Source organism: Panulirus ornatus, chromosome 21, assembly GCF_036320965.1.
Source record: "Panulirus ornatus isolate Po-2019 chromosome 21, ASM3632096v1, whole genome shotgun sequence".
NCBI classification, from domain to species: Eukaryota; Metazoa; Arthropoda; class Malacostraca; order Decapoda; family Palinuridae; genus Panulirus; species Panulirus ornatus.
Window position 1 is genome coordinate 14,189,921 of NC_092244.1, and position 24,449 is coordinate 14,214,369.

At 41.0% G+C, this 24,449-nt stretch overlaps 1 long non-coding RNA gene across 1 annotated transcript in view; it reads left to right on the top strand.

Moving 5' to 3' along the window:
* Window positions 1–19,365, top strand: part of LOC139756213 (uncharacterized) — a 37,693-nt gene extending 18,328 nt beyond the window's left edge. Inside the window, exon 2 of the long non-coding RNA XR_011714299.1 lies at window positions 18,794–19,365. This is a non-coding gene — a long non-coding RNA (uncharacterized lncRNA). The remainder of the gene's footprint in view (window positions 1–18,793) is intronic.
* Window positions 19,366–24,449: the final 5,084 nt, after the last annotated feature.

Genomic DNA, 24,449 nt, shown 5'->3' on the forward strand with positions numbered 1-24,449 from the left:
ATATAGGTGTGGAAGGTAAGTTGCCAGCAGGAGTGAAACGTTTTCATCAAGCGTATAAGGTAGTTGTACGAGTAGGAAGAGAGGAGAGTGATTGGTTCCAAATGAAGGTTGGTTTGCTGCAGGGGTTTGTGATGTCCACATGGTTGTTAACTTTCTTTATGGATGGGGTGGTTCGGGAGGTAAATGCAAGAGTTTTGGTGAGGCGGGGAAACATGCAATATGTTGGGAATGAATGGGCCCGGGAAGTGAGTCATATGTTGTTCGCCGATGATGTAGCATTTTTGGACGATTCCAGTGAGATATAGCATAAGTGGGTGACTGAGTTTGGGAAAGTGTGTGAAAGTAGAGAGTAAAAATGAATATAAGCAAGGTTGATATGTTCAGTAGGGTTGAGGGACAAGTTAGTTGGAATTTACGTTTGAATGGAGAAAAGATGGAAGTGAAGTGTTTGAGATATCTAGGAGTGGACTTAGAAGGCAGTGGAACTATGGAAACGGAATTAAGTCATGGGGTGAGGAAGGGGATGTATGGATTTATGTGCTGAAAAAAGACTAATGGTTGGAAATACCTGGTTTCAAAAGAGAGATATACACAAGTATAGGTATGTGAGTAGGGGATGATCAGAAAGTATTATTGAACAACTTTTCAATTGATAGGCATGTAACAGAGAAACTTTTGGATGTAAATGTGCTAAGAAGGGTAGCTGCTGGAATGTCTGATAACTATTCTGTGGAGGCAAAAGTTGAAGATTTGTAGAGATTTTCGAAAAAGAGGAGAGTACGTAGGGAAGAAGAGAGTGGTGATAGTATGTGAGGTTAGAAAGGAGACTTGTGTGAAGTACCAAGAAAGATTGAGTATAAAATGGGAAAAGGTGACAACAAATCAAGTGAGGGGAGTGGGTGAGGAATGGGATGTATTTATGGAAGCAGTGATGGGATGTACAAGACAAGCATAGGGCATGCTATAGATTGAAGGTGGGGAGATTGGAAAAGCCTGTGAGTGATAGGATGAATTAAATTTGTAAGTGAAATAGAAAAGATAGGTGTTTGGACGATATTTACAAAAAGGAATGGAAATGACTGGAAGATTATAAGGAAAAGCAGCAGGAGGTCAAGATGAAGCTGGAAGGGTTGAAAAAAGAGGGGAAATGAGAGTTGGGGTGAGAGACTGTCATTAGACTTTAGGTAGAATAAAGAGATGCTTTGGAAGGAGGTAAATAATATGCGAAAGACAAAGAAGAAATAGGACCATGAGTTAAGATGGGAAAGGGGGTAAGTAATAACATGTAGGGGTGGAGTAAGGAGGAGTTAGAGTGAGAATTTTTGTTGGATTGTTGAATGTATTTGATGAAAGAATGGAAGATGTAGTGTGTTTTAGTTGTGGTGGTATGGGAAGTGAGAGAGTCAGGAAGAATGGTTTGGTAAAGAGAGAAGAGGTGGTGAAAGCCTTGGGGAAGATGAAATCCGGCAAGGCGGACGGATTGGATGGTACATCAGTTGAATATATTTGGAAAGGTTGTGACTGTGTTGGTAATTGGTTAGTAAGGATTTTCAGTGTGTTTATGGGTGATGGTGAAGTGCCTGAAGATTTGTGGAATGTAAAAATAATGCCGTTGTTCAAAGGCAAAAGTTTTTTTTTTCATTATTTCTGTAAAATTGTACGGGAGGGTATTGATTGAGAGGGTGAAGTCATGTACAGAACCTGAGATTGGGTGAGATAAGTCTGGTTTCAAAAGTGGTAGATGATGTGTGGATCAGACGTGTATTTTGAAGAATGTATGTGAGAAATATTTAGAAAAACAGATGTATTTCTATGTAAGATTAATGTATCTGGAGAAGGTATATAATAGGGTTGATAGAAATGCTTTGTGGAAGGTCTAAAGAATATATAGTGTGGGAGGTAAGCTGGCAGCAGAAGTGAAACGTTTTTATCAAGGGTGTAAGGCATGTGTATGAGTAGGAAGAGAGGAGAGTGATTGGTTCCAAATGAAGGTCGGTTTGCTCCAGGGGTTTGTGATGTCCCCATGGTTGTTTAATTTGTTTGCGGATGGGTTGATTCAGGAGGTAAATGCAAGAGTTTTGGTGAGACTGAGGAACATGCAGTATATTGGTGATGAGTGGGCCTGAGAAGTGAGTCATTTGTTGTTTGCCGATGATATAGCACTTTTGACCGATTCCAGTGAGGTATTGCAGAAGTGGGTGACTAAGTTTGTAAAAGTGTGTGAAAGTAGAAAGTTGAGAGTAAATGTGAATAAAAGCAAGGTTAATAGGTTCAGTACGGTTGAGGGACTAGTAAGTTGGGATTTAAGTTTGAATGGAGAAAAATTGGAAGTGAAGTGTTTGAGAAATCTATGAGCGGACGTAGAGGGCAGTGGAACTGTGGAAGGGAAATTAAGTCATAGGGTGAGGAAGGGGGCGTATGGATTTCTGTGCTGGAAAAAGACTGATTATTGAAAATACCTGGTTTCAAAAGAGAGATATACACAAGTATATGTATGTGAGTAGGAGATGATCAGAAAGTATTATTGAACAACGTTTCAACTGATAGGTATGTAAAAGGGAAACTTTTGGATGTAAATGTGCTAAGAAGGATAGCCGCTGGCTTGTCTGATCAGTATCCTGAGGAGAGAGAGTTTAAGATTTGTAGAGGTTTTCGAAAAAGAGGAGAGTACGTAGGGGAGAAGAGAGTGGTGATAGTAAGTGAGCTTAGAAAGGAGGCTTGTGTGAAGAAGTACCAGGAAAGATTGAGTATAGAATGGGAAATAGTGACAGCAAATGAAGTGAGGGGAGTGGGTGAGGAATGGGATGTATTTAGGGAAGCAGTGATGGGATGTACAAGAGAAACATGGGGCATGTTATAGATTGATGTTAGGCAGATTTGAAAGGCATGTGAGTGGTAGTATAAAGTAAATTTGTAAGTGAAAGAGAAAAGATAGGTGTTTGGACTATATATTCAAGGAAGGAATGCAAATGACTCTGAGTTGTATAGGGAAAAGCAGCAGGAGGTCAAGAAGAAGGGGCAAAGGTTGAAAAGGAGGGCAAATGAGAGTTGGGATGAGACTGTCATTAGACTTCAGGTAGAATAAAAAGATGTTTTGGATGGAGGGAAATAAGAAGCGAAAGACAAAGAACAAATAGGTAGATGAGTGAAGATGGGAAAGGTGGTAAGTAATAACAGATAGTTGTAGAGTAAGGAGATAGGGTGAGAATTTTTGAAGGATTGTTGAATGTGTTTGATGAGAGAATGGAAGATATAGGGTGTTTTGGTTGGGGTGGTTTTCAAAGTGAGAGAGTCAGGAAGAATGGTTCGGTAAAGAGAGAAGAGGTGGTGAAAGCCTTGGGGAAGATGAAATCCGGCAAGGCGGCCAGATTGGATGGTACTGCAGTTGAATATATTTGGAAAGGTTGTGACTGTGTTGGTAATTGGTTAGTAAGGATTTTCAGTGTGTGTATGGATGATAGTGAAGTGCCTGAAGATTTGTGGATTGTAAATGTAATACCATTGTTCAAAGGCAAAGGGGATAATGGCGACTGTTCAGAGTACAGAGGCATAAGTTTTTTTCATTATTTCTGTGAAATTGTATGGGAGGGTATTGATTGAAAGGGTGAAGCCATGTTCAGAGCATGAGATTGTGGAGGAGCAGTGTGGTTTGAAAAGTGGTAGATGACGTGTGGATCACGTGTGTATTTTGAACACTATATGTGAGAAATATTTAGAAAACATGTATTTGTATATAAGATTAACGTATCTCGAGAGGGTATATAACAGGGTTGATAAACATGCTTTATGGAAGGTCTTAAGAATATAGGTGTGGGAGGTAAGCTGCCAGCAGCAGTGAAACGTTTTTATCAAGGGTGTAAGACATGTGTATGAGTAGGAAGGAGAGGAGAGTGATTGGTTCCAAATGAAGGTCGATTTGCTGCAGGGGTTTGTGATGTCCACATTGTTGTTAAGTTTCTTTACGGATGGGGTTGTTCGGGAGGTAAATGCAAGAGTTTTGGTGAGGCTGGGAACATGCGATATGTTGGGTATGAATGGGCCTGGGAAGTGAGTCAGATGTTTTTCGCCGATGATGTAGCACTTTTGGCCGATTCCAGTGAGATATAGCATAAGTGGGTGACTGAGTTTGGGAAAGTGTGTGGAAGCAGAGAGTAAAAATAAATATAAGCAAGGTTAATAGGTTCAGTAGGGTTGAGGGACAAGTTAGTTGGGATTTAAATTTGAATGGAGAAAAGATGGAGGTGAAGTGTTTGAGAAATGTATGAGTGGACTTAGAGGGCAGTGGAAGTATGGAAGCGGAATTAAGTCATAGGGTGAGGAAGGGGGTGTATGTATTTATGTGCTGAAAAAAGACTGATGATTGGAAATACCTGGTTTCAAAAGAGAGATATACACAAATATATGTATGTGAGTAAGGGATGATCAGAAAGTATTACTGAACAACTTTTCAATTGATAGTCATGTAAAAGAGAAACTATTGGATGTAAATGTGCTAAGAAGGGTAGCTGTTGAAATGTCTCATCACTATCCTGTGGAGGCAATGATGAAGATTTGTAGAGGTTTTCAAAAAAGAGGAGAGTACGTAGGGGAGAAGAGAGTGGCGATAGTAAGTGAGCTTAGAAAGGAGACTTGTGTGGAAGTACCAGGATAGATTAAGTATAAAATGGGAAAAGGTGGGCAGATTGGAAAGGCATGCGAGTGGTAGGATGAAGTAAATTTGTAAGTGAAAGAGAAAAGTTAGGTGTTTGGACGATATTTAGAAGGAAGGAATGCAAATGACTTCGAGATGTATAAGGAAAAGCAGTAGGAGGTCAAGAGGATTGAAAAAGAGGGCAAATGAGAGTTGGGGTGAGAGACTGTCATTAGACTTTAGGGAGAACAGGAAAATGTTTTGGGAGGAGGTAAATAATCTGGGAAAGACAAAGAACAAATAGGAACATGAGTGAAGACGGGAAAAGGAGTAAGTAACAACAGGTATTGCTGGAGTAAGGAGGAGTTAGAGTGGGAATTTTTTGAAGGATTGTTGAATGTGTTTGATGAGAGAATGGAAGATGTAGGGTGTTTTGGTTGGGGTGGTATGCGAAGTGAGAGAGTCAGGAGGAATGGTTTGGTAAAGAGAGAAGAGATGGTGAATGCCTTGGGGAAGATGAAATCCGGCAAGGCGGCCGGATTGGATGGTATTGTAGTTGAATATATTTAGAAAGGTTGTGACTGTGGTTGTAATTGGTTAGTAAGGATTTTCAGTGTGTGTGTGTGGATGATGGCGAAGTGCCTGAAGATTTGTGGAATGTGAATATAATGCCACTGTTCAAAGGCAAAGAGGATAAAGGCGACTGTTCAAACTACAGAGGCATAAGGTTTTTTCATCATTCCTTTAAAATTGTATGGGAGGGTATTGATTAAGAGGGTGAAGTTATGTACAGAGCATGAGTTTTGGGAGGAGCAGTGTGGTTTAAAAAGTGGTAGATGATGTGTGGACCAGGTATGTATTTTGAAGATTATATGTGAGCAATATTTAGAAACACTGATGTATTCGTATGTAAGATTAATGTGTCTGGAGAAGGTATACAATAAGGTTGATAGAGATAATTTGTGGAAGGTCTTAAGAATATATGGTGAGGGAGGTAAGCTGTCAGCAGAAGTGAAACGTTTTTATCAAGGATGTAAGGCATGTGTATGAGAGTAGGAAGAGAGGAGAGTGATTGGTTCCAAACGAAGGTCGGTCTGCTGCAGGGGTTTTCTGATGTCCCCAAGGTTGTTAAGTTTCTGTATGGATGGGGTGGTTCGGGAGATAAATGCAAGAGTTTTGGTGATGCGGGGGAGCATGCAGTATGTTGGGGATGAGTGGGCCTGGGAAGTGAGTCATTTGTTGTTCGCTGATGATATAGCACTTTTGGCCGATTCCAATGAGATATTGCATAAATGGGTGACTGAGTTTGCAAAAGCGTGTGAATCACCCCATCTGTAAAATTGTATGGGAGGGTATTGATTGAGAGATTGAAGTCATGTACAGAGCATGAGATTATGGAGGAGCAGTGTGGTTTCAAAAGTGGTAAATGATGTGTGGATCAGTTGTGTATTTTGAAGAATATATGTGAAAAATGTTTTGAAAAACAGATGTACTTGTATGTAAGATTAATGTATCTGGAGAAGGAATATAATAGGGTTGATAGAGATGCTTTGTGGAAGGTCTTAGGAATATATGGCTTGCGAAGTAAGTTGCCTGCAGCAGTGAAAAAGTTTTTATCAAGGATGTAAGGCATGTGTATGAGCAGGACGAGAGGAGAGTGATTGGTTCCACATGAAGGTCAGTTTGCTGCAGGTATTTTTGATGTCCCCATGGTTATTTAATTTCTTTATGGATGGGGTGGTTCGGGAGGTAAATGGAATAGTTCTGGTGAGACGAGCGAATATGCAGTATGTTGGGGATGAGTGGGCCTGGGAAGTTAGTGATTTGTGGTTCGCAGATGGTATAGCACTTTTGACCGATTCCAGTGAGGTATTGCAGAATTGGCTGACTGAGTTTGCGAAAGTGTGTGAAATTAGAGAGTTCAGAGTAAATGTAGGTAAAAGCAGGGTTATTAGGTTCTTAGGGTTCAGGGACAAATTAGTTGGGATTTAAGTTTGAATGGAGAAAGAATGTAGGAAGGGAAGTGTTTGAGAAATCTAGGAGTGGACTTCGATGGCATTGGAACTATGGAAGCGAAATTAAGTAATAGGGTGAGGAAGAGGGCTTATGTATTTGTGTGCTGAAGAAAAGACTGATGATTGGAAATACCTGGTTTCAAAAGAGAGATATAAACAAGTATATGTATCTGAGTAGGAGATGATCTGAAAGTATTATTGAACTACGTTTTAATTGATAGGCGAGTAAAAGAGAGACTTTCGGATGTAAATGTCCTCAGAAGGGTAGCCACTGGAATGTCCTATAAGTATCATGTGGAGACAAACATGAAGATATGTAGAGGTTTTCAAAAAAGAGGAGAGTACGTAGGGGAGAAGAGAGTAGTGATAGTAAGTGACCTTAGAAAGGAGATTTGTGTGAAGAAGTACCAGGAAAGATTGAGTATAAAGTAGAAAAAGGTGAGAACAAATGACGTGAGGGGAGTGGGTGAGGAATAAGATGTATTTAGGGAAGCAATGATAGATTTACAAGAGAAGCATGGAGCATGCTAAAGATTGGAGGTGGGCAGATTAGAAAGGCATGTGAGTTATAGGATGAAGTAAATTTGTAAGTGAAAGAGAAAAGATAGGTGTTTGGACGATATTTACAAGGAAGGAATGCAAATGACCTGGAGATGTATAAGGAAAAGCGGTAGGAGGTTAAGAGGAAAGTGCAGGGTTGAACAACAGGCAAATGAGAGTTGGAGTGAGAGACTGTCATTAGACTTTAGGGAAAATATAAAGATGTTTTAGAAGGAGGTAAATAGTATGCGAAAGACAACGAACAAATAGGAAAATGAGTGAAGATGAGAAAATGGGTAAGTAATAACAGGTTGTGGTCGAGTAAGGAGGAGTTTGAGTGAGAATTTTGAAGGATTGTTGAATGTGTTTGGTGAGAGAATGGAAGATGTAGAGTGTTTTCGCTAGGGTGGTGTATGAAGTGAGAGTCAGGTTTCGTAAGTAGAGAAGAGGTGGTGAAAGCCTTGGGGAAGATGAAATCCAGGAAGGCGGCTGGATTGGATGGTACAGTAGTTGAATATATTTGGAAAGATTGTGACAGTTGGTAATTGGTTAGTAAGGATTTTCAGTGTGTGTATGGTTGATGGTAAAGTGCTTGAAGATTTGTGGAATGTAAGTATAATGCCATTGTTCAAAGGCAAAGGGGATAAAGGCGACTGTTCAAACTACAGAAGCATAAGTTTTTTTCATTATTCTTGTAAAATTGTATGGGAGGGTATTGATTGAGAGGATGGAGTTATGTACAGAGCATGAGATAGGGAAGGAGCAGTATGGTTTCAAAAGTGGTAGATGATGTGTAAATAGAGGTGTGTATTTTAAAGAATATATGTGAAAAGTATTTAGAAAAACAGATGTATCTGTATGTAAGATTAATGTATCTGGAGAAGGTTTATAATAGGGTTGATAGATATGCTTTGTTGAAAATCTTAAGAATATATGGTGTGGGAGGTAAGCTGCCAGCAGCAGTGAAACGTTTTTATGAAGGGTGTAAGGCATGTGTATGAGTAGGAAGAGAGGAGAGTGATTGGTTCCAAATGAAGGTCGGTTTGCCGCAGGGGTTTGTGAAGTCCCCATAGTTGTATAATTTCTTTATGGATGGGGTGATTCGGAAGGTAAATGGAAGAGTTTTTTTGAGACGGGGAACATGCAGTATGTTAGGGATGAGTGGGCCTGGGAAGTGAGTCATTTGTTGTTCGCCGATGATATAGCACTTTTGGCCGATTCCAGTCAGATATTGCATAAGTGGGTGACTGAGTTTGGAAAAGTGTGTGAAAGTAGAAAGTTGAGAGTAAATGTGAATAAAAGCAAAGTTAATAGGTTCAGTAGGGTTGAGGGACGAGTTAGTTGGGTTTTAAGTTTGAATGGAGGAAAAATGGAAGTGAAGTGTTTGAGAAATCCAGGAGTGGACTTGGAAGGCAATGGAACTATGGAAACGGAATTAAGTCATAGGGTGAGGAAGGGAGCTTGTGAATTTCTGTGCTGTAAAACGTGAGTTAGAGATGATCAGAAAGTATTATTGAACTACGTTGTAATTGAGACTTTTGGATATATATGTGCTAAGAAGAGTAGCCGGTGGAATATCTGATCACAATCCTGTGGAGGCAAAAATGAAGATTTGTAGAGGTTTTCAAAAAAGAGGAGAGTACGTTGGGGAGAAAAGAGGGGTGATTGTACGTGAGCTTAGAAAGGAGACTTGTGTGAAGAAGTACCAGGGAAGATTGAGTATAAAATGGGAAAAGGTGACAACAAATCAAGTGAAGGGAGTGGGTGAGGAATGGGATGTATTTAGGGAAGCAGTGATGGGATGTATAAGAGAAGCATGGGGCATGCTAAAGATTGGAGGTGGGCATATTAGAAAGGCATGTTAGTGGTAGGATGAAATAGATTTGTAAAAGAACGAGAAAAGATAGGTGTTTGGACGATATTTGCAAGGAAGGAATGCCAATGACTGGAAGATGTATAATGAAAAGCAGCAGGTCAAGATGAACGTGCAAGGGTTGAAAAAGAGGGCAAATGAGATTTGGGGTGAGAAACTGTCGTTAGACTTTAGGGAGAATAAAAAGATGTTTTGGAAGGAGGTAAATAATATGGGAAAGACAAAGAACAAATAGGCACATGAGTGAAGATGGGAAAGGGGTAAGTAATAAAAGGTAGTGGTGGAGTGAGGGGGAGTTAGGATTCTTGAATGTGTTTGATGAGAGAATGGAAGATGTAGGGTGCTTTGGTTGGGGCGGTGTGCAAAGTGAGAAAGTCAGGAAGAATGGTTTGGTGAATAGAGAAGAGGTGGTGAAAGCCTTGGGGAAGATGAAATCCGGCAAGGCGGCCGGATTGGATGGTACTGCAGTAGAATATACTTGGAAATGTTGTGACCGTGTTGGTAATTGGTTAGTAAGGATTTTCAGTGTGTGTATGGATGATAGTAAAGTGCCTAAAGATTTGTGGAATGCAACCATAATGCCATTGTTCAATGGCAAAGGGGATAAAGGCGACTGATCAAACTACAGAGGCATATCTTTTTTTTCATTATTCCAAAGGTATTGATTGAGAGGGTGAAGTCAAGTATAGAGCATGAGATTGGGGAGGAGCAGTGCGGAATGTCTGATCACTAATCTGTAGAGGTAAAGATGAAAATTTGTAGATGTTTTCAAAAAAGAGGAGAATACGTAGGGGAGAAGAGAGTCGTGATAGTATGTGAGCTTAGAAAGGAGACTTGTGTGAAGAAGTACTAGGAAATATTGAGTATGAAATGGGAAAAGGTGACAACAAATGACGTGAGGGAAGTATGTGAGGAATGGGATATATTTAGGGAAGGAGTGATGGGATGTACAAGAGAAGCATGGGGCATGCTAAAGATTGGAGGTGGGCATATTAGAAAGGCATATGAGTGGTAGGATGAAGTAAATTTGTAAGTGAAAGAGAAAAGATCGGTGTTTGGACGATATTTACAAGGAAGGAATGCAAATGACCGGGAGATGTTTAAGGAAAAGCGGCAGGAGGTGAAGACGAGGGTGCAAGGGTTGAAAAAGAGAGCAAATGAGAGTTGGGTTGAGAGGATGTCATTAGACTTTCGGGAGAATAAAAAGATATTCTGGAAGGAGGTAAATAGTATGCGAAAGACAAAGAACAAATAGGAACATGAGTGAAGATGTGAAAGGGGGTAAGTATTAACAGTTAGTGTGGAGTAAGGAGGAGTTAGAGTGAAAAATTTGAAGGATTGTTGAATATGTTTGATGAGAGAATGGAAGATGTAGGGTGTTTTGGTTCGGTTGGTATTCCAAGTGAGAGAGTCAGGAAGAATGGTTTAGTAAAGGGAGAAGAGGTGGTGAAAGTTTTTGGGGAAGATGAAATTCGGCAAGGCGGCCGGATTGGAGGGTACATCAGTTTAGTATGTTTGGAAAGGTTGTGACTGTGTTGGTAATTGGTTAGTAAGGATTTTCAGTGTGTGTATGGATGATGGTGAAGTGCCTGAAGATTTGTGGAATGCAAGTGTAATGCCATTGTTCAAAGGCAAAGGGGATAAAGGCGACTATTCAAACTACAGAGGAATAGGTCTTTTTAATCATTCCTGGAAAATTGTATGGGAGGGTATTGATTGAAAGGATGAAATTATATACAGAGTATGAGATTGGGGAGGAGCAGTGTGGTTTCAAAAGTGGTAGATGATGTGTGGATCAGGTGTGTATTTTGAAGAATGTATGAGAGAAATATTTAGAAAAACAGATGTAGTTGTATGTAAGATTAATGTATCTGGATAAGTCATATAATAAGGTTAATAGAGATGCATTGTGGAAGGTCTTAAGAATATATGGTTTTGGAGGTAAGTTGCCAGGAGCAGTGAAAAGTTTTTATCAAGAGCTTAAGGCATGTGTATGAGTAGGACGAGAGAAGAGTGATTGGTTCTAAATGAAGGTCGGTTAGTTGCAGGTATTTGTGACGTCCCCATATTTGTACAATTTCTTTATGGATGGGGTGGTTCGGGAGGTAAATGCAAGAGTTTTGGTGAGACGGGCGAATATGCAGTATGTTTGGGATGAATGGGCCTGGGAAGTGAGTCATATGTGGTTCGCCGATGATATAGCACTTTTAGGCCGATTCCAGTGAGATATTGCAGAAGTGGGTGATTGAGTTTGGAAAAGTGTGTGAAAGTAGATAGTTGAGAGTAAGAGTGAAATCAAGGTTAAGAGGTTCAGTAGGGGTTAAGGGACAAGTCAGTTGGGATTTAAGTTTGAATGGAGAAAAAATGGAGGAAGGGAAGTGTTTGAGAAATCTAGGAGTGGACTTAGAAGGCAATGAAACTATGGAAGCGGATTTAAGTCATAGGGTGAGGAAGGGGGTTTATGGATTTGTGTGCTGAAAAAAGACTGATGATTGGAAATACCTGGTTTCAAAATAGATATACATAGATATATGAATGTGAGTAGCAGATGATCAAAAAGTATTATTATACTACGTTTTAATTGATAGGCGTGTAAAAGAGAGACTTTTGGATGTAAATATGTTTAGAAGGGTAGCCGCTGGAATGTCTGATTACTATCCTGTGGAGGCAAAGTTGAAGATTTGCAGAGGTTTTCAAAAAAGAGGAGAGTACGTAGGGGAGAAGAGAGTGGGGATAGTAAGTGAGCTTAGAAAGGAGACTTGTGTGAAGAAATATCAGTAAAGTTTGAGTATAAAATGGGAAAAGGTGAGAAAAAATGACATGAGGGGAGTGGATGAGGAATGGGATGTATTTAGGGAAGAAGTAATTGGATGTACAAGAGAAGCATCGGGCATGCTAAAGATTGGAGGTGGGGAGATTAGAAAGGTATGTGAGTAGTAGGATGAACAAGTAAATTTATAAGTGAAAGAGAAACGATAGGTGTTTGGACGATATTTACAAGGAAGGCATGCAAATGACTTGGAGATGTATAAGGAAAAGCTTCAGGAGGTCAAGAGGAAGGTGCAAGGGTTGAAAAAGAGGGCAAATGAGAGTTGGAGTGAGAGACTGTTATTAAACTTTTGGGAGAATAAAAAGATGTTTTGGAAGGAGGTAAACGACAGAGGAAAGACAAAGAACAAATAGGAACATGAGTGAAGAAGGGAAAGGGGGTAAGTAGTAACAGGTAGTGGTGAAGTGAGGAAGAGTTGGAGTAAGAATTTTGAAGGATTGTTGAATGTGGTTCATGAGAGAATGGGAAATTAAGGTGTTTTGGTTGGGGTGGTATTCGAAGTGAGAGAGTAAGGAAGAATGGTTTGGTAAAGAGAAAAGAGATGGTGAATGCTTAGGGGAAGATGAAATCCGGCAAGACGGCAAGATTGGATGGTACTGCAGTTGAATATATTTGGAAAGGTTGTGAGTGTGTTGGTAAGATTTTCAGTGTGTATGGATGATTTTGAAGTGCCTGAAGATTTGTGGAATGTAAGTATAATTCCTTTGTTCAAAGGGAAAGGGGACAAAGGCGACTGTTCAAACTAAAGACGGTATTGATTGAGAGGGTGAAGTCATATGCAGAGCATGAGATTGGGGAGGAGCAGTGTGGTTTCAAAAGTGGTAGATGATGTGTGGATCAGGTGTGTATTTTGAAGAATATATGTGAGAAATACTTAGAAAAACAGATGTATTTGTCTATAAGATTAATGTATATGGAAAAGGCATATAATAAGGTTGATAGAGATGCTTTTTGGAAGGTCTTAAGAATATATGGTGTGGGAGGTAAGCTACTAGCAGCAGTGAAAAGTTTTTGTCAAGGCGTAAGGCATGTGTATGAGAAGGACGAGATTAGAGTGATTGGTTCCAAATGAAGGCCGGTTTGCTGCAGGGGATTGTGATGTCCCAAGGTTGTTTAATTTCTTTATGGATAGGGTTGTTCGGGAGGTAAAGGCAAGAGTTTTGGTGAGACGGGGGAACATGCAGTATGTTGCGTATGAGTGGGCCTGGCAAGTGAGTCATTTGTTGTTCTCAGATGATATAGCACTTTTGGCCGATTCCAGTAAGGTATTGCAGAAGTGGGTGAGTGAGTTTGGAAAAGTGTGTGAAAGTAGAAAGTTGAGAGTAAGTGTTAGTAAAGGCAAGATTAATCGGTTCAACAGGGTTGAGGGATAGGTTAGCTGGGATTTAAGTTTGAATGGAATAAAATTGAGGAAGGGAAGTGTTTAAGAAATCTAGGAGTGGACTTAGAAGGCAGTGTGAATATGGAAGCGAAATTAAGTCATAGGGTGAGGAAGGGGGCTTATGGATTTGTGTGCTGAAAAAAACACTGATGATTGGAAATACCTGGTTTGAAAAGAGAGATATACACAAGTATATGTATGTGAGTAGGAGATGCTTTAAAAGTATTATTGAACTACGTTTAAATTGTGAGGCGTGTAAAAGAGAGACTTTTGGATGTAAATGAGTACGTAGGGGAGAAGAGAGTGGTGATAGTGAATTTAGAAAGGATACTTGTGGGAAGAACTACCGGGAAAGATTAAGTATAAAATGGGAAAAGTGAGAACAAATGACATGAGGGGAGTGGGTGAGGAATGGGATGTATTTAGGGAAGGAGTGATGGGATGTTCAAGGGAAGTATGGAGCATGCTATAGATTGAAGGTTGGCAGACTGGAAAGGCATGTGAGTGGTAGGATAAAGTAAATTTGTGAAAGAGAAAAGATAGATGTTTGGATGATATTTAAAAGGAAGGAATGCAAATGTTTGGGAGATGTATAAGATGTATAAGGTTTTCAAAAAAGAGGAAAAAATGTAGGGGAGTAGAGAGAGGTGAGAGTAAGTGACCTTAGAAAGGAGACCTGTGTGAAGAAGTACTAGGAAAGATTGAGTGTAAAATGGCAAAAGATGAGAGGAAATGACGTGAGGGGAGTGGGTGAGGGATGGGATGTATTTAGGGAAGTAGTGATGGTATGTACAAGAGATCCATGTTGCATACTAAACTTAGGAGGTGGGCAGATTAGAAAGGCTTTTGAGTGGTGGGATGAAATGAATTTCTAACTGAAAGAGAAAAGATTGGCGTTTGGAAGATAGTTAGAAGGAAGGAGTTCAAATGACTGGGAGATGTATAAGATGTATAAGGTTTTCAAAAAAGAGGAAAAAATGTAGGGGAGTAGAGAGAGGTGAGAGTAAGTGACCTTAGAAAGGAGACCTGTGTGAAGAAGTACTAGGAAAGATTGAGTGTAAAATGGCAAAAGATGAGAGGAAATGACGTGAGGGGAGTGGGTGAGGGATGGGATGTATTTAGGGAAGTAGTGATGGTATGTACAAGAGATCCATGTTGCATACTAAACTTAGGAGGTGGGCAGATTAGAAAGGCTTTTGAGTGGTGGGATGAAGTGAATTTCTAACTGAAAGAGAAAAGATTGGCGTTTGGAAGATAGTTAGAAGGAAGGAGTTCAAATGACTGGGAGATGTATAAGAGAAAGCAGCAGGAGGTCAAGAGGAAGGTGCAAAGGTTGGAAAAGAGGGCAGATGAGAGTTCGGGTGAGAGAGTATCGTTAAACATTAAGGAGAATAAAAAGATGTTTTGGAATGAGGTAAGTAATGTGCGAAAATGAAAAGAACAAATCGAAACATAAGGTGAAGATGGGAAATGGGTAAGTAATAACTGGTAGTGGTGGAGTGAGGAGATGGAGTGAGTACTTTGAAGGATTGTAGAATGTGTTCGATGATAGAATGGAATATGTAGGGTGTTTTGGTTGGGGTGGTGTGCGAAGTGAGATGGTCAGCAAGAGTGGTTTGGTGAAGAGACAAGAGGTTGATGAAGGACTTACGGAAGATGAAATCTGGCCAGGTGGCCGGAGTGGGTAGTATTGCTGTTGAATATATGTGGAAAAGGGGTGACTGTGTTGTTGATTGGTTGGTAAGGATTTTTAGTGTATGTATGGATGATGGTGAAATGCCTGAAGATTGACAGAATGCATGAAAAGTGGCCACTGTACAAAGGCAAGGGGATAAAGTCGAGTGTTCAAAGTACAGAGGCACAAGTTTGTTGAGTATTCTTGTAAAATTGTATGGGAGGGTTTTGATTGAGAGGGTGAAGTCATGTACAGAACATCAGATTGGGGAGGAGTAGTGTGGTTTTAGAGGTGGTATATGATGTGTGGATCAGGTATTTATTTTGAAGAATATATGCTATAAATATTTAGAAAAACTCTACCCTTCTTGTATTTCAATTTTTAGAATAGGAAAGAGAAGGAGTCAAGCGGAGAGTTCTCATCCTCCTCGAAGGCTCAGATTGGGGTGTCTGAATATGTGTGGATGTAACCAAGATGAGAAGAAAGCAATTAGGTAGTATGTTTGAGGAAAGAGACCTGGATGTTCTGGTTCTGAGTGTGAACGCATGTGGCCTTTCTTTCCCGTCTGTTTCTTGGCTCTACCTATCTTACGCGGGGGGGGGGGGGGGGGGGGGGGATGCTGTTTCCTGTAGGGTGAGGTGGCGCCGGGAGTGGATGAAGGCGAGCAAGTATGAATATGTATATGTGTATATATGTATATGCATAGATAGGTTCGTGTGTGTATATATATATATATATATATATATATATATATATATATATATATATATATATATATATATGTGTGTGTGTGTGTGTGTGTGTGTGTGTCTGTCTTTAGATCTTTCTTCGTGTGTTTCCTAGCGCTACTTCGCTAACGCGGGAAACGGCGATCAAGTATTATGATAGTAATAATGATAATAATCCATCACGACAAATGTGGAAAACAGGATTGTATGGAAACAAACGGGTTAGAGCCGAGACATACCTCCATGTTTCGACCGTTCATCAGTTTTCCTCAATAGATACTGATTCCAGCATTCGGCGGGACCATATTCCCCTGCAAGTGATTGTTACTAGGTTGGACGCCATGGCATGTCGCTCTCTTATTGGATCGCGTGTCCTGCTGCCTCCACTCGTTCATACCGATCTCCTCTGCCTGACGTGACCCAGGCGCCGCAGAAGTTTTAGCTAGTCGTTTGGCTAACCTGTGTAGAGCGCTGCCCATGCCTGCTGTGATGGGTTTAAGACATTCTCTTTGTGGAACTTTGGAAATCCTTTCGTCTTTGGTGGCCGTGAGTTTTCTCTCAGTAGGTTCATCTTTTTTTTTCTTTGTCTTTTTCAGAATATTTCTCAATTCCGATTGAATTCCTTAGACTCTTTCTCGGCGAGATGACATACGAAAAGAAGTATGATGGCTACGCCGTGAAAGATGGTAAAGAATTCTGAAAAAGACAAAAAGGATTCCCTGAGTTGCACAAAGAGAATTTCCCAATTAGACCCATCACATCAGGCATAGGCAGCGCCCCACATAAGTTAGCCAAACGACTAGTTAAACCTCTGCTCATGGCGCTGGGGTCCATCAGTGGAGCTCACTTGAGGAATTCATATGATCTGAAAGACAAGCTAAACAAAGTTAACTTTAAGAATATAGCAAGTTTCTGTGTTAAGTCCTTGTTCACGAACGTTCCAGTAGATGGAGCCCTGCAGGTAGTGAAACAGGCAGTAGGCAGCGTGTGGGAGGAACAGTTACCGATAAAAAAAAAAAAAAATGAAACTTGTTCCGCTGTTTGCGAGATTCGGCCTGTTTACATTTGACGGGGGAGAGTTTAGACAGGACATAGGACTTGCCATGGGTTCACCTTTGAGTGCTGTAATGGAGAAAGAGAGATTCATTGAGATCATGGGCAGAAGTTCCACTTGGTATCGATATGTTGATGACGTGATAGTCGTAGTCCGAAGGAGAATGGATATAAGAGAAAAACTCGTACAACTAAATGACGTATGCAAGAGTATTCCATTCACCGTAAAAGAGGAGAAGGAGGGAAGTAGAATGCCCCTCCTGGACATGGTCATTTGAAGAACGATGAAGGCCCGAAGTTTTCTTTTTCAAAGAAAACCAACAAACAGGGATGATTTCGTCCATTATCTCTGCAAAATCCGGAGTGGTGATTGGGATTTTCCTGAGAGCTTCACGGATTTGCAGCGACGAGTACGTAGTAAGTGAATAGGAATACATCACTAACGCTTTCATGAAGCTAGGATACTCCAAAGGCTGGCTAAATCAAATTTGGGAACAAGAGCGAAGAAGGTAATGGAGAGCCGAAGGGAAAAATGGAGAAGAGAGTGTCGGGACCAACACGAAAAAGTTTGTAGTCGTTCCTAATTCCAAACAAGCTCATATTGTTGAGAGAGACTTACAACAAACGGGAATAGATATTGCCACGTCGTCGGGAATAAAGATCGGTGAAATAATAAGATATAAACCAGACATGCGACAGAGCAATGAGTAAAGCGTTGTGTACAACATTCCCTGTGGTGGTTGTGAACGCGCATATTATCGAGAGACAGGGAAAGGAATAAAGAAAAGGATCGATCAGCATAAGGAAGACCTAAGAAATGCTCTTGTGGTGCATGTAGACGAACATGGACACCAGCCGAAGTTGGACGAGGCGAAAATACTGCACAAGGGCCTAAGCAAAGAAATAAGAAAGACATTAGAAGCGGCTTACATCGCTACTAAAGAGAAAGTTTACACAAAGTCTAGGTTCATTCTGCTGGTCACGTCAGGCAGCGGAGATCGTTGTGAACGAGTGGAGGCAGCAGGACAAGCAATCCAATGATAGAACGACACGCCAAGGCGTCCGACAGGGTGACCGTCACTTGCTGGGGAATATGGTCCCGGCGAATGCTGGAATCTCAGTATCCCCTGAGGAAGAGTGTTGAACGGTCGAAACGTTGAGGTGTCTCGGCTCTAACAGGTTTGTTTCCACATCCCATACCATCCTGTTTTCCATATATATATATATATATATATATATATATATATATATATATATATATATATATATATATATTATATATATATGTATATATATATATATATATATATATATATATATATATATATATATATATATATATATATAAGGATAGAATTGTCGGGAAAGACGAGATCTGTTTGTGCTGAAAGTTTTCGCGCCGCTATATCGTCATCGCGCAAAACAGAGTCAACGAGGAAGTAGATGGTCGCCAGTGTTGTCATATCTAGCTAACCCGTATAGTATCCTTGACTCATAGTTGTTATTTGTTATGTTGGGAATATTGTATCTTGCAATTAAGAACATACATTATTACTAGAGCCACTATATAGGGGAGGGAGGTCATATGTTGGCAACTCCACGGCGAACACGAGGGGCCGAAACCACCTACTGACCCCCTACCGCCGCGGGGGGGAGATACCAAATATGGGTACACGTATTATAACCCGTGGCGTGCATCAGGAGTATAACCGTAGGTTAATTATAGAAATTAAATTTTACGGAACATGTCCTCGTCCATAACAGTTTCCATATAGGATTACGCCGTGTGCAAAAGTGACACAATGAAGTAATTAATTAGGGAAACTGAAATGGTCGCCACGCAGTAAACAGACGAGACGCAGTCTCAGTCAATTAAGTAACCTACCTCTTTGGGGACAGTTACCCAGCCCGGGGGACATAGCAATCAACATCCACTAAGAATCCGGGTAAGCTAACACGTCGATTTGTCACAAAAGGTGTCTTTATACAATGTGCATGGTTCCCCCCCGCCTGCGAGTTTATTGAGCCAAAAATATCTACACGAGACTGATGACTTGGTTTCCAACAGGGCAGTTTGTATGGGCCGAGTATCCTGGTCGAGCGTGGGGCACCAGCCAGGGTCCCAGCTAGGAAGTCTTAAGGACGTGCTTGACCCAGTGCCGTTGTAGGAAACGCGAGCACGGACCGACCTGACGTGGAAGACGAAGGTCCATTGCTTGGCCACAGACACACCCACGCCCAGAGAACTGACTTCCTTCAAGCTACTAAGACCGTGTGTTACACACTCAAGTGAACTTTCAGCACCAGAGAACAAGAAGTCCCTTGCAGTTGACAATTAGGATGTTTAGTTACTATTAGCATTTGTGTTACGAGGCATGCAACATTATTTCTACTACTGCGAGTAGCCTTAGACAGTTTAAGCAGTTGTGTTAGGATGTATGCCACATTACTTCTGATACTGAGTAGCTTTAGATATTTAATATTAAGTAAACGTCCGCGGACCCATGCATAATGATGATGTTAGTAGTGTTGCAACGAGTTAGATATTAAGATTCCAGTCACTGCGTGCTTACGCGCATTAAATAGCCATGTTATGTGTACCCATGTCATTCTATTTAGGTATTAAATGTAAGAAGGTTATTGGCTTTTCCTTAACCCACACGGAAGTGAGTAGTCAAAGTATGCTTGATAGTCCACTGGCCTAGAAGGGTCATTGATGTATAAATTTAGAGGTTTTACTTACACCATGACTATGGGCCCGCATGGTAATCTCACTTGAACATCATCAACTATCAAATACAAATCTCTAGTAAGTACTACTAGCAATATTAACGCAACAACGACAGTATCTTCTTGTATTCCTTCTTTTTTCTCTTTTTTTCGAACCCACACACACACACACACACACACACACACACACACACACACACCACACACACACATGTATATAAATATATGTATAAATCCTAGAGGATAGAGAAAGAATACTTCTCTTTTATTCCCCGCGTTTCGTAGAAGGCGACTAAAGGGGGTGGGAGCGGGTAGCTAGAAACCCTCCCCTCCTTGTATTAAACTTTCTAAAAGGGAAAACAGAAGAAGTCTTGCGGGGAGTGTTCATCCTCCTCGAAGGCTCAAGATTGGGATGTCTAAATGAGTGGGGATGTAACCAAGATGACAAAAAAGGAGAGATAGGTAGTATGTTTGAGGAAAGGAACCTGGATGTTTTGGCTCTGAGTGAAACGAAGCTCAGGGGTAAAGGGGAAGAGTGGTTTGGGAATGTCTTGGGAGTAAAGTCATGGGTTGGTGAGAGGACAAGAGCAAAGGAAGGGGTAGCAGGAGTAGTGGGAGTATGTGATAGAATGTAAGAAAGTAAACTCTAGATTGATATGGGTATAACTGAAAGTGGATGGAGAGAGATGGGTGACTATTGGTGCCTATGCACCTGGTCATGAGAAGAAAGATCATGAGAGGCAAGTGTTTTGGGAGCAGCTGATTGAGTTGCGTTAGCAGCTTTGATAAACGAGACCGGGTTTTAGTAATGGGTGATTTGAATGCAAAGGTGAGTAATGTGGCAGTTGAGGGTATAATTGGTGTACATGGGGTTTTCAGTGTTGTAAATGGAAATGGTGAAGAGCTTGCAGATATATGTGCTGAAAAAGGACTGGCCATTGGGAATACCTGGTTTAAAAGGAGAGATATATGTATGTAAGTAGGAAAGATGGCCAGAGAGCGTTATTGGATTACGTGTTAACTGATAGGCTCATGAAAGCGACTTTTGGATGTTAATGTACTGAAAGGGGCAACTGGAGGGATGTCTGATCATTATCCTGTGAAGGCGAATGTGAAGATTTGTAGAGGTTTTCAGAAAAGAAGAGGGAATGTTGGAGTAAAGAGTGGTGAGAGTAAGTGAACTTGGAAAGGAGACTTCTGTGAGGAAGTAACAGGAGAGATTGAGTGCAGAATGGCAAAAGATGAGGGCAAACGATGTAAGGGGAGTGGGGGAGGATTGGGATGGATTTCGGGAAGTGAGAGGGTCAGGGAGAATGGTTTGGTTAAGAGAGAAGAAGTTGTGACAGCTTTGCGGAAGATGGAAGCCGGCAAGGCGGTGGGTTTGGATGGTACTACAGTGGAATTTATTAAAAAAGGGGGTGACTGTGTTGTTTATTGGTTGGTAAGGATATTCACTGTATGTATGGATCATGGTGAAGTGCCTGAGGATTGGCGGAATGCATGCATAGTGCCGTTATACAAAGGGAAAGGGATAAATGTTAGTGTTCATACTACAGGGGCATAAGTTTGTTGAGTATTCCTGGGAAATTTTGTGGAAGGGTATTGACTGAGAGGGTGAAGGCATGTACAGAGCATCAGATTGGGGAAGAGCAGTGTGGTTTCAGAAGTGTTAGAGGATGTGTGGATCAGGTGTTTGCTTTGAAGAATGTATGTGAGAAGTACTTATAAAAACAAATAGATTTGTATGAAGTATTTATGGATCTGGAGGAGGCATATGGTAGGGTTGATAGAGATACTTTGTGGAAGGTCTTAAGAGTATAAGGGGTGGGAGGTAAGTTGCTAGAAACAGTGAAAAATATTTCATACTATTCGCATTTCCAGCGTTAGCAAGGTAGCGTTAAGAACAGACGACCGGGCCTTTGAGGGAATATCCTTACCTCGGCCCCTTCTGTGTTCAATCTTTTGGAAAATTAAAAAAAAGAACGAGAGGGGAGGATTTCCAGCCACCCGCTCCCTCCCCTTTTAGTCGCCTTCTGCGACACGCAGGGAATACATGGGAAGCATTCTTTCTCCCGTATTCCCAGGGATAATACACACACACACACACACACACACACACATATATATATATATATATATATATATATATATATATATATATATATATATATATATATATTTCATACATATTTGCCATTTCCCGCTTTAATGAGGTAGCGTTAAGAACAGAGGACTGAGCCCAAGAGGGAAAATCCTCTCTGGGCTTCCTCCTGTGTCCCTTCTTTTGGAAAAGTGAAAACTGGAGGGGAGTATCTCCAGCCACTCGCTCCCTCACATTTTGTCGCCTTTTACGACATGCAGGGAATACGTGGGAAGTATTGTTTCTCCCCTATCCCCAGAATGAGAGAGTATCATTAAATTTTAGGGAGAATAAAAGATGAATTGGAAGGAGGTAAATAAAGTGCTTAAGACAATAGAACAAATGGGAACATCGGTGAAGGGGAAAAATGGGGAGGTAATAACAAGTAGTGATGAAGTGAGAAGGAGATGGAGTGAATATTTTGAAAGTTTGTTGAATGTATTTGATGACAGAGTGGCAGATGTAGGGTGTTTTGGTCGGGGTGGTGTGTTAAGAGAGAGATTTAGGGAGAATGGTTTGGTGAACAGAGAAGAGGTAGTGAAAGCTTTGCGGAAGATGAAAGCAGGCTAGGCGGCGAGTTTGGATGATATTGCTGTGGAATTTATATAAAAAAGGGGGTGACTGTATTGTTGACTGATTGGTAAGGATATTCAGTGTATGTATGGATCATGGTGAGGTGCCTGAGGATTGGCGGAATGTATGCATAGTGCCATTGTACAAAGGCAAAGGGGATAAAGATGAGTGTTCAAATTACAGAGGCATAACTTTGTTGAGTATTCCTGGGAAATTTTATGGGAGGGTATTGACTGAGAGGGCAAAGGCATGCATGGAGCATCAGACTGGGGAAGAGCAGTGTGGTTTCAGAAGTGGTAGAGGATGTGTGGATCAGGTGTTTCTTTTGAAGAATGTATGCGAGAAATACTTAGAAAAACTGATGGATTTGTATGAAGCATTTATAGCTTTGGAGAAGGCATATGATAGGGTGGGTAGGGATGCTTTGTGGAAGTTTTTAAGAGTATATGGTGTGGGAGGTAAGTTGCTAGAAGCAGTGAAAAGTTTTTACCAAGGATGTAAAGCATGTGTACGAGTAGGAAAGTGACTGGTTTCCAGTGAATGTCGGTTTGCGGCAGGAGTGCGTGATATCTTCATGGTTGTTTAATATTTTTATGGATGGGGTGGTTAGGGAGGCGAATGCAAGAGTTTTGGATAGAGGGGCATGTATGCAGTCTGTTGTGGATGAGAGGGCTTGGGAAGCGAGTCATTTGTTGTTCGCTGCTGATACAGCGCTGGTGGCTGATTCGGGTGAGAAACTGCATAAGTTGGTGACTGAGAGTAAATGTGAATATGAGCAAGGTTATTAGGATCAGTAGGGTTGATGGACAAGTTAATTGAGAGGTAAGTTTGAATGCAGAAAAAATGGAGGAAGCGGTGAATAATGTGTGGAAGGCGAGAACGTTATCTTGGAGAGCAAAAATGGGTATGAATGAAGGAATAATGTTATATGGTTGCGAGACATGGGCTATAGATAGGGTTGTGCAGATGGGGGTGGATGTGTTAGAAATGAAATGTTTGAGGACAGTATGTGGTGTGAGGTGGTTTGATCGAGTAAGTAATGAAAGGGTAACAGAGATGTGTGGTAATAAAAAGAGTGTGGTTGAGTGCAGAAGAGGATGTGTTGAAATGGTATGGACACATGGAGAGAATGAGTGAGGAAAGATTGACAAAGAGGATATATGTGTCAGAGGTGCAGGGAAGGAGAGGCGGGAGACCAAATTGGAGGTGGAAGGACGGAGTGAAATAGATTTTGAGCGAACGGGGCCTGAAGATACAGGAGGGTGAAAGCAAGAATAGAATGAAATAAGAGTGAATTGGGACGATGTGGTATACCGGGGTCGACATGCTGTCAGTGGATTTAACCAGGGCATCTGAAGCGTCTGGGATAAACCATGTAAAGTTCTGTGGGGCCTGGATGTTGAAAGGGAGTTGTGGTTTCGGTTCATTACACATGACAGCTAGAGACGGAGTGTGAACGAATATGAGCTGTTTTGTCTGTTCCTGGTGTTGCCTCGCTGGGGTGTGTCGCCGGGTGGCGACGGAATGGATGAAGGCAGCAAGTATGGATATGTGCATGTGTATATATGTATTTGTATGTATACGTTGAATGTATATGTGCGTTTGTGGGCGTTTATGTATATACATTTGTATGTGGGTAGGTTGGGCCATTCCTCGTCTGTTTCCTTGCGCTGCCTCGCTGACGCGGGAGACGGCGGTTAAGTATAAATGAATATAAAGTAACATAATATAATATAATATAATATATATATATATACTGTGGAGATTAGGGAGAGAACTTGTATTTTGCTTTCATTTTCTTCTGCCTTTAAGGGAAGTAAATCAATTTCAGTAGTGTTAAGGTCAGACCACCTCGCTTGTACCTTGGGTCTGTGTGTCATGTGTAACTCATACATCTTTTAGCAGGGGCACATACGAAATCCTTTCGTTTCTGGTACCATTTTTTGCACCATTCGCTCGACTCCTTCCAGCAATTCCATGCGGATCCTCAAGTGTGAAAACCAGTCTCTTGCGGCGTATTCCAGCGTAGGGCGAATGTGCTTCGTGTGTAGGTCTTCCTGAACACCTCACTATTCATAAACGCGTGAGCAGTTTTTAACGCTACGTTTTGCTAGATATTCTAGTGTGTCTCTAGATTTCAGTTTGCTGCCACATTCGCTATCTCATAACGAAGTTAATTCCATCCGGGTCTCTTGTACTGTGAAAGTACTTCTTTACGTCCTTTTTTTTTTTTTTTTAAATGTTATCGCTTAATATCATGTAAATTGGCTTCTGGTTGTTC